This window comes from Sphaerodactylus townsendi, linkage group LG01 (assembly GCF_021028975.2).
Source record: "Sphaerodactylus townsendi isolate TG3544 linkage group LG01, MPM_Stown_v2.3, whole genome shotgun sequence".
Lineage (NCBI taxonomy): Eukaryota > Metazoa > Chordata > Lepidosauria > Squamata > Sphaerodactylidae > Sphaerodactylus > Sphaerodactylus townsendi.
In genome coordinates this window covers 149871630-149880301 of record NC_059425.1, presented here as the reverse complement: position 1 = coordinate 149880301, position 8672 = coordinate 149871630, and positions in this window count along the sequence as shown.

Genomic DNA, 8672 nt, shown 5'->3' with positions numbered 1-8672 from the left:
TAGTGGGAGGGGAGAGTTAGCTAAATCTCACCTCTTCCTGTGCCAGCAGAAGGCAAACCCTGTACTGGAAAACAAGAGCTGGCTCTAAACAATCAGTTTCACCATCATGGTTTCATTTGAAAGATCTTGGCAGCTGTAGTTTGGTGAGGCATAGAATCTGTTAGATTCTGAGCACTATCTCAGAGAAATAAAGCTACATCATACCATGCATATTGCAAGTGGTAGCATAATGTGGACAAGGTTTGTATATGTTTAGAGCATTACACCTCCTCTTGGAATATAAAAATGAAAATCCAAATCAGAACAGGTTAAGGTCCAGCTAGACCTTTTATGGTGAGTGGGAAGGAGAAGGGCATCACGTTAGCCTGAGACACAAGGGCTGTTTCCACACACGTGCAGAAACACAGCTCCACCGGCATGAATTGTGCCGGTGGAGGCTTGGGGACCGTTCGCCTGCTATCGCGTGAGCGGCTCAATTTCCCCCCAGCCGGAGAGGCGGCTCCGCATGGAGCCGCCTCTCAGTCAGCCCCCTCCACTGACCTGCCTGTCCAGCGTTGCTCTGGAGGGCTGCAGGGACCCGCCCACGCTGCCCTCTGACCTCCAGGGGTCTGAGGGCAGCATGGGCTGCAGCCCTCCAGAGTGACGCTGGACAGGCAGGTCAGTGGAGGCGATGGGAAAAGTGGCGACGTCCCGCCAGTGCAGTTTGCACTGTGCTGACGGGAAGACGCCGCTTTGCAAAAACCTCGCTTAATGAGGGTCGTAGAACAACGTAACACTAAGGCATGCCCGAGACACAGCTCTTGCCTTAACCCTAACCCTAACTTATTATTTTTATTCAATTTTTTCAGTCATAAATTGTTCCCAAAATTGTAACAGAAAATAAATTAAATAAAAATAATAGGTTCGGGTTGTGGTTAAGGCAAGGGTATGTGCTCAGACTTGCCTCAGCATTACATGGAGCTCTAGGGTGCAGACCGAGAATAGGGCTATGGTCAGTTTTAGGTTTGGGGGTTTTGTTACAATTTTGGGAACAATTTATGACAAAATAAATTAAATAAAAATAACAGGTTAGGGTTAGTGTTAAGGCAAGGGTAGGTGCTTGGCTTCTCTTAGTGTTACGTTGAGATCTAGGGTGCAGTCTGAGAATAGGGCTATGGTCAGTTTTAGGTTTCGGGTTTCTTTTACAAATTTGGGAACAATTTATGACTGAAAAAATTGAATAAAAATAAAAAGTTAGGGTTAGGGTTCAGGCAAAGGCAAGTGTTAAGGCACAACCCCAAAACCTGAAACTGACCATAGCCCTATTCTTCGACTGCGCCCCAGAACTCAACAGAACACTAAGGCAAGCTAGAGCCCCTGCTCTTGCCTTAAACCTAACCCTAGCTTATTATTTTTATTGAATTTATTCAGTCATAAATTGTTCTCAAATTGTAAAAAAAACCCCCAAAACCTGACATTGACCATAGACCTATTCTCGTACTGTGCCCCAGTACTCATTGTAACACTAAGGTGAGCCCGAGCCCAGATTCTCCTTTTAAATTCACCTTAAGGGGAGACTCTGGGCTCTATCGTTTAAACAACATTGAAAGTGATGCTGTTTCAGGGTAGATCCCCCACCCACCCCCTAAACAGCATCATTTTGAGTCTGGTTGTTGTGGGTTTTCTGGGCTGCATGACCGTGGTCTGGTAGATCTTGTTCCTAATGTTTCACCTGCATCTGTGGCTGGTATCTTCAGAGGTGTATCACAGAGATAAGTCTGTTATACACTGTGTCCAGACTTCTCTTATAACAGACTTCTCTCTGTGATACACCTCTGAAGATGCCAGCCACAGATGTGGGCGAAACGTTAGGAACAAGATCTACCAGACCACGGCCACACAGCCTGTAAAACACACAACAACCAGTTGAATCTGGTTGTGAAAGCCTTCAACAATACTTTCAATGTTTTTTTAATCTAGGGAGCCCATGTTCTCCATTTAAATCCACTCCAAAGGGATGGATTTAAAGAGAGAACCTGGGAAAAATTTGAGGGTGCATGTCAGGGGAGCAATGTTTAAGCCCCCATCCCCCATGTTTAAGCCCCCAGTGCCAAAATTTTATGCTATCTTCAGGGACTCTCCTGATGAAACCACCTAGGTTTAGTGAAGTTTGGTTCAGGGGGTCCAAAGTTATGGACCTTCAAAAGGGTAGCCCCATCTATTATTAGCTCCCATTGGAAACAATGGGGGATGGGGGCACCCCTTTTGGGGGTCCATAACGTTGGATCCTCTGAACCAAACTTCACCAAACTTGGCTGGTATCATCAGGAGTGTCACCTGACAATTTCCTGAAATTTTGGTGCTGCTAGCCTAACAACTGCTCCCCCTGCTGGCTGACAAAATAAAAACACTTAAAATACCCCAAAAATAGAAATGAGTCCAAATTTTTCTGCGCCCCCAATGGTGGGCGCCTGGGACATTTGTCCCTGGATGTCTCCACTCTAGCTACACCTCTGCCACCAGGGACCCTTGTATACACTGTCTTCCAAAGAAAAAGGATGGGGTGTAAATATAATATATGAGTAGAGAATAAAATGAATCTAGTCCATGGCATAGAGTGGTAAGCTGCAATACCGCAGTTCAAACTCTGCTCACAATCTGAATTCAATTCTGATAGAAATCGGTTTCAGGTAGCTGGCTCAAGGCTGACTCAACCTTCTGTCCTTCCAAGGTTGGTAAAATGAGTACCCGGCTTGCTGGGAGTAAAGTGTAGATGACCAGGGAACATTGTTATGTGATGTCACCCCATGGGTTAGCAATGACCTGATGCTTTCAGAGGAGATTACCTTTACCTTTAAACATCAAAACAGAGCCATCATGTTGTAGTTAGAGTGCAAGGTAAAGCTCTGAGAGACCCAGATTTAAACCCCTACTCTACTATGAAAGCTTGTTGGGTGACCAGAAACCAGTGCTTCTTTCTCAGCAACCAGTGCTTCTTTCTCAGTCTACCTTAACTCACAGGGTGGTTGTTGTGAGAATAAAATGGCGGAGGAGAGAACGTTGCAAGCCACTTTGAAATAACACTGAGGAAAAAAGGGAAATATAAATATTTAGAAGAAGAAGAGTTTGGATGTATATCTCCCCCTTTCTCTCCTGTAGGAGACTCAAAGGGGCTTACAATCTCCTTGCCCTTCCCCCCTCACAACAAACACCCTGTGAGGAAGGTGGGGCTGAGAGAGCTCCGAGAAGCTGTGACTGTCCCAAGGTCACCCAGCTGGCGTGTGTGGGGGTGCACAGGCTAATCTGAATTCCCCAGATAAGCCTCCACAGCTCAGGCGGCAGAGCTGGGAATCAAACCCGGTTCCTCCAGATTAGATACACGAGCTCTTAACCTCCTATGCTACTGCTGCTCCTATTTAAGGAAAGAAACACGAACTAAATGAAGAATTCAGCTGCTCCTCAGATTTAGTTGTCCATCACTGAAAGATGACAGTGGAAAGAACTCCAGTCAGAAGCTAATATCCAACTTTTATCCATAAATCTATCTCTCAAACTGGATGTCCTTGTTTCTCAGTGGAAAACAGCACTAGAGTCTGCAGTGGGGATTGGTGGAAGGACTGCTTCATCTTTTCCTCTTTAGATGGTTTTATGCTCAGAATCATTCCACCACCTGAGCCATTTTCTATTACAGGAAAGATTGGCATGTATCTTTTACCCCAAAGTTAAACTCTGGAAAAAAAACCTCCCTGCATCTTGCATGAATTTTTCCAGCTGTTGCAGAAGCTGCAAAAATGGAGTGTTAAGATAATTCCACCTCAATGAAAGCCTTCACAAAGAAATCCTCTTAAACTGTCCCTTCTTCTGTATAGGTTGGGCTTCTAAAGGCAGGGTTTTTTTTTAAAAAAAAATCTAGTTGAACCAGAAAAGCTAAGGAAAATATGAAGACAAGAGATGAATGCTAGTCTGGGTATGTAACAAAACAGGGATCATTTCAGTCTGGTTTTTCCTCTAATTAAAAGGCCTTTTATGACAGCAACAGTAAATGTATATGATTGCTATTCATCTCGAGTATAACATTTCTTGCTAAGGGCAGATTGTATATGCTAATCAGTTTGGGATCTCTATGTTGTGGAAAAAATCCACACTTTCAATATCTATTTTTTGCTAAGTATTGAAATTATCCAAACAATATTAAGTATTTTAAAATCTTATTTTTTTCATTGAGGAAGAAGGAATTATATACTCATGATGGATCTTTGTGTAGTGTTCATAACAAATACTTGCTTTCATTTTCCATATTAGGTCATTTGACAAGTATGTAATCGTTCTGTTCCCTAGAGCTAGTGGGGTGGACAATAGTATAGGCACCCACACATAAATGCCCCAAACCCAAAGGGCAGCGTCCACAGAAATATTATTGCCTCTCCCCGTATGTGGCCTTGTTGGCATCTTCTAAAGCCCATTTTTTCCCTAGAATGTCTCCTACCTTGTGGAATAGACTTTCTGAGGAACTATGGGAGCTGCCATTTTTAGAAATTTTGTAAAGGGCTGTAAGGCAGCTAAGGCTATTGCCAGGGCTATTGCTAGAGTTTAAACTGCAGATAGTTTTCTCAGGGTGATTTACGGGGTTTTATTGTATTTTGTATGCTTGTTATTTTTGAAATTTTAAGCTTCCTTGAGGCATGAGGGAAAGGCAGGATACAGAAGTTTTAATAAATATGTTATTAAATAGATAAAATTGGAATGAAGATTGCTCAGAGAAAGAGATAGAAGTTCTAGATTAGTACTATGAGCAGAGAGTTCTGCCCACAAACAAATGTATCACCTCATATTTCCTGCTATACCACAGAAAGCTCCTTTCTGGAGTCAGGAAACCCCAGGAATAACAGTAGGCTCAGTGTTGGGGGTGGATTTATGAGTGATAGAGCACTGGCAAAAAGTCAATCTGTTGGTGGAAATACTCTTAATTCTTTTCTGGTAAGGTACCGTGGTTTCTTGATGTCTAAAACCGGTCCTTGGTAGATGAACTGCTGGTAAGGATTTCTTTTTCACCGATATCGAATTCATTGCATTGTAATTGATCCATTATCGTCTTAATATTCCTCAAAGTCTGCATCAGTGATGGGGATATTATTATTCAAACATGGTAAAGCATGCAGGGCCTTCCCTTTGTTACTTTTCCTTAGAATAAGAATATGGCAGAAGTTCTAAGGACTTCTAAAGATACCACCAAAGACGTAAAGTGAAAGTTTCTCTTGCTGGTTACATCATCTAATGCATCACAGACCCAAATTATTTATTTTAGTATTAACTATATTTGCAGGTCATGGTAACTATGTTCTCAAAACATTTCCTTACTGAGTTCTGCAACATAATGTCTAGCAGCAGTGTGCACAGGGGAGAAATGATTTAATTTCTTGCGTTTCCTTTTGTTTTAAAGCCCCCTCCCCATTTTGTTTTCATTTGTTGTTATATCATTTGTTTTTGCCATTCATTTCAACAGAAGACCCAATCAGTTTTTCCTTGCCTATCATCCATGCCCCATTCCTGCTCATTGCCCTCCAGATGTGGTCTTTCACATCAGATTGCGTTTACTGAATCTCAGAGGACAATTCTGGACTATTAGAAGAGATGCTGACACTTATAAAGGGCTCTTTATGTGCTAGGTGTGCATCCTATAGCACAGCTCTTGTCTCAGAAGATACCATGGCACCTAAGGCATAATATCTAAGGTATCAAATGAATGAAAAACAAATTAACATAAAGTAAATGAGATTTTAAAATTAATTTCGAATTTATTTCATTTTACCCAATTCCTTTCTAGTGTAGAACTGTGTAAAATAATAGGTAAAGGAATGGATTCACATGTAAAGGAATGGATGCCGCCTTCTGGTGAGATTGTTAGGATTCGGAAGATTTAAATCCCCATCTTGCTATGAAGCTTCCTGGGTGACTTTGAGCCAGTTTCTCTAACTCACCCTTATGTACTTCCCAAGACTGTTGGCTCTTTCCATACAAACCAAGTAAAATGTTTTGAGGTGGGAAATAAAACATTTCTTCCATGTAGTTCTGCATGGTTTTTAGCCCCAAACACTTTATCCTGCCTCAATTTTTTTGTTTGCATGGTGTTCCCTAGAGATTCTCTTTTGAAAACATTTTGAAAAAGTTTTCACTTGCTGTACGATCTCTCTAAAATGTTCCCCATGCCTCTCCGCAGTCCCCAGACTTCCCCATCGGCACTATTTTCTGAGCTTACACCAGTGGTCTTGCACTGTATTTCCATAATTTTTTTAAAATTCAGGTTAGACACGACCCCTAGAGAATCGTAGCCCAAGGAAATTTCTCAGCTCAAATTTCACCTTTGGCAAGAACTCACTGCGTGTGCTTTAAGTAAACTTCTCTCACTTTTGAATCCCTACTTATAATATGGGGCAATGAAAACTTGAAGAAAACTCCATTTGCTCCAGTCCATAGTACTCTGCTCTGCATATTGTTTATTGTGGGGTAAATGCATATAATGACTTGAAGCTGCCTTTCTGTGTTGGCTGTAACATGGGGAATGGTCCTAAACTTCAGAAGCACACTAGCATAGGTATGGTAACTATTGCTTACGTAGCGTGGAATATGAGTTTGTAGATTTAACTCAGCCTGGAAGTAGGAGAACCCTCGATCATCAGTTACGTTTTCTATTTATGAAATATTTAGACTGCTAGAAACTCAAGGAACTTTAGTATGAAAGTGTGTAGTGTGCAATAGAAAAAGATGAGTTGGAGATACGACTTTAAAGAGATTCTGGGAGGCCTTTCCTATCATAAGAGCCATCAAGGGTGTCTTAGGGAACAAGAGAACTTCAAAAAGCTGAGTAAAGCTGGTGAAGATCATAGACAGGGGGACATTAGTATAAGGAGGTAAGATGGTATAAAGCTACAGAATTCTTTTACAGTAGAATGTATGGTATGGCATTTCCCCTTCGTAGGCTAGGGGATTGCACAGATTTCCATGGGGTATTAATAACGTCTATGATTACAACAACACAGGCTGAATTTGCTAAGTATTAGACAAGTATATTACTAAGTATTAGTCTTTGTAGGCCAGTACTCCATCTCCAGCACTGACTTGTTTTGGAGGCTTCCAGATTATACAAAAATAAAAAAATAAAAACCAACCCCAAACCAGTCTATAGGGAAAATGTCCTTAAAACCTTCCATGCTGGAATTTACTTATGACGGGGAGCACCAGACTTTAAAGCCATTTTATTGCATTTTTTTCTTACAGAGTTACAGAACTGTTCAGTCTCTCTCTTGCCCTGTCTGTGTAGGTAATAATAGTTATGGATATTACAAAACATAATAAAATTCACAAAATGTGGGGTTATCTGGTGCTACAGAAGCTTTTGACAGATTAACCACATCTTTTTCTTTTTTGCCTGTAGCTAGAAAGACAACAATCAAGCCCAGAACCACCCGCGTGCAGTTATAAACACAACTACGGGCTCATATATTTCACAAATTGCAATATACATTTTGAAACACCCCATAAATCCAACCTATCCACCGCCCACCAATATCACTTAAATACCACTCTTCCTACTGACAGTATTTTTTCCCAGTCTGAAAGTATTTGAAAAAAGAGGTGAAGGCAGAGGAGCTCTAAAGAGGTGAAGACATGCAAACAAAAGACAAATTATATTGGCCGGGGCTCAATTGGCAGAAGCCAAATAATGGTACAGTGCGAGGTGCCATAAAATATTTTACTGCGACTTGGTTTGTGCTCTCCCCCCAGTCTTATAACAGTAAACTTTTACAAGGCTCACACTTGAGTTTATCCAGATAGTCTGGAAAGCTATCAGTTAAAAGTCTTCATGTAACTGGAAGCAATATATCCAAAATATCCAGCAGTATATATTTAAAATCATACATCCAAAACCTCAACCCAATGTTTAATACCAAAGTATGAATTTAATTCATTATCAGAAGTTGAGATATAATTGTTTCATTCTGCAAGTTTGCATGATCAGGAGATATGTGGTAAATCCTATATCCCGCTGTGATTGCATGCAGACAAGAAGCACTGTTTTTCTTAGAATCCATCCACAATGAATGTTATTCTAAGTAAATTATCTGTGTATACTAGTGCCATTCAAGGCCACAAGAATATTCCAGCCTGTGTAAAAAAGCTAGTTTATGTGGTGGCTAATTTTCAGCCTTACCAAGGGTAAGATATGATAAAGTCGAGGATGTGGGGAAAATCAACCTGGGTCTAATTAAGGCAATTTCTAATGACATACAATTTTGGTGGTGACAAAAATTCAAAATTAGGCTTCTATGACAGCAAGATCAGTGATTCCTTATCAATCTATATGAACTTAAATCAGTTTAAGGACACTTCATATTTGTCAATGCAGTGGTATGTCTGCCATTTCTAAGCAAATTCTGTAGGAAACTGTGTTGTAGTGAAATGTAACCTCCCATAGGATCACTCCAAACATGTTTGCACTGTTAATAGTGGTTTGAGGTCAGAATGACAGTTTGTGTTTTCAGTAGCTGACCCTACGTGGTGAAAAGAAACAAACTGCCATACCCAAGATATGAATATGCTAGATAGGAAGTTCACTGTTGTTTCTCTTCCTCAGTATGCAGGCCATCCTTTGTTTAAATAAACAAGCACAGCTGACCTCTACTTCCTTGCTAAAT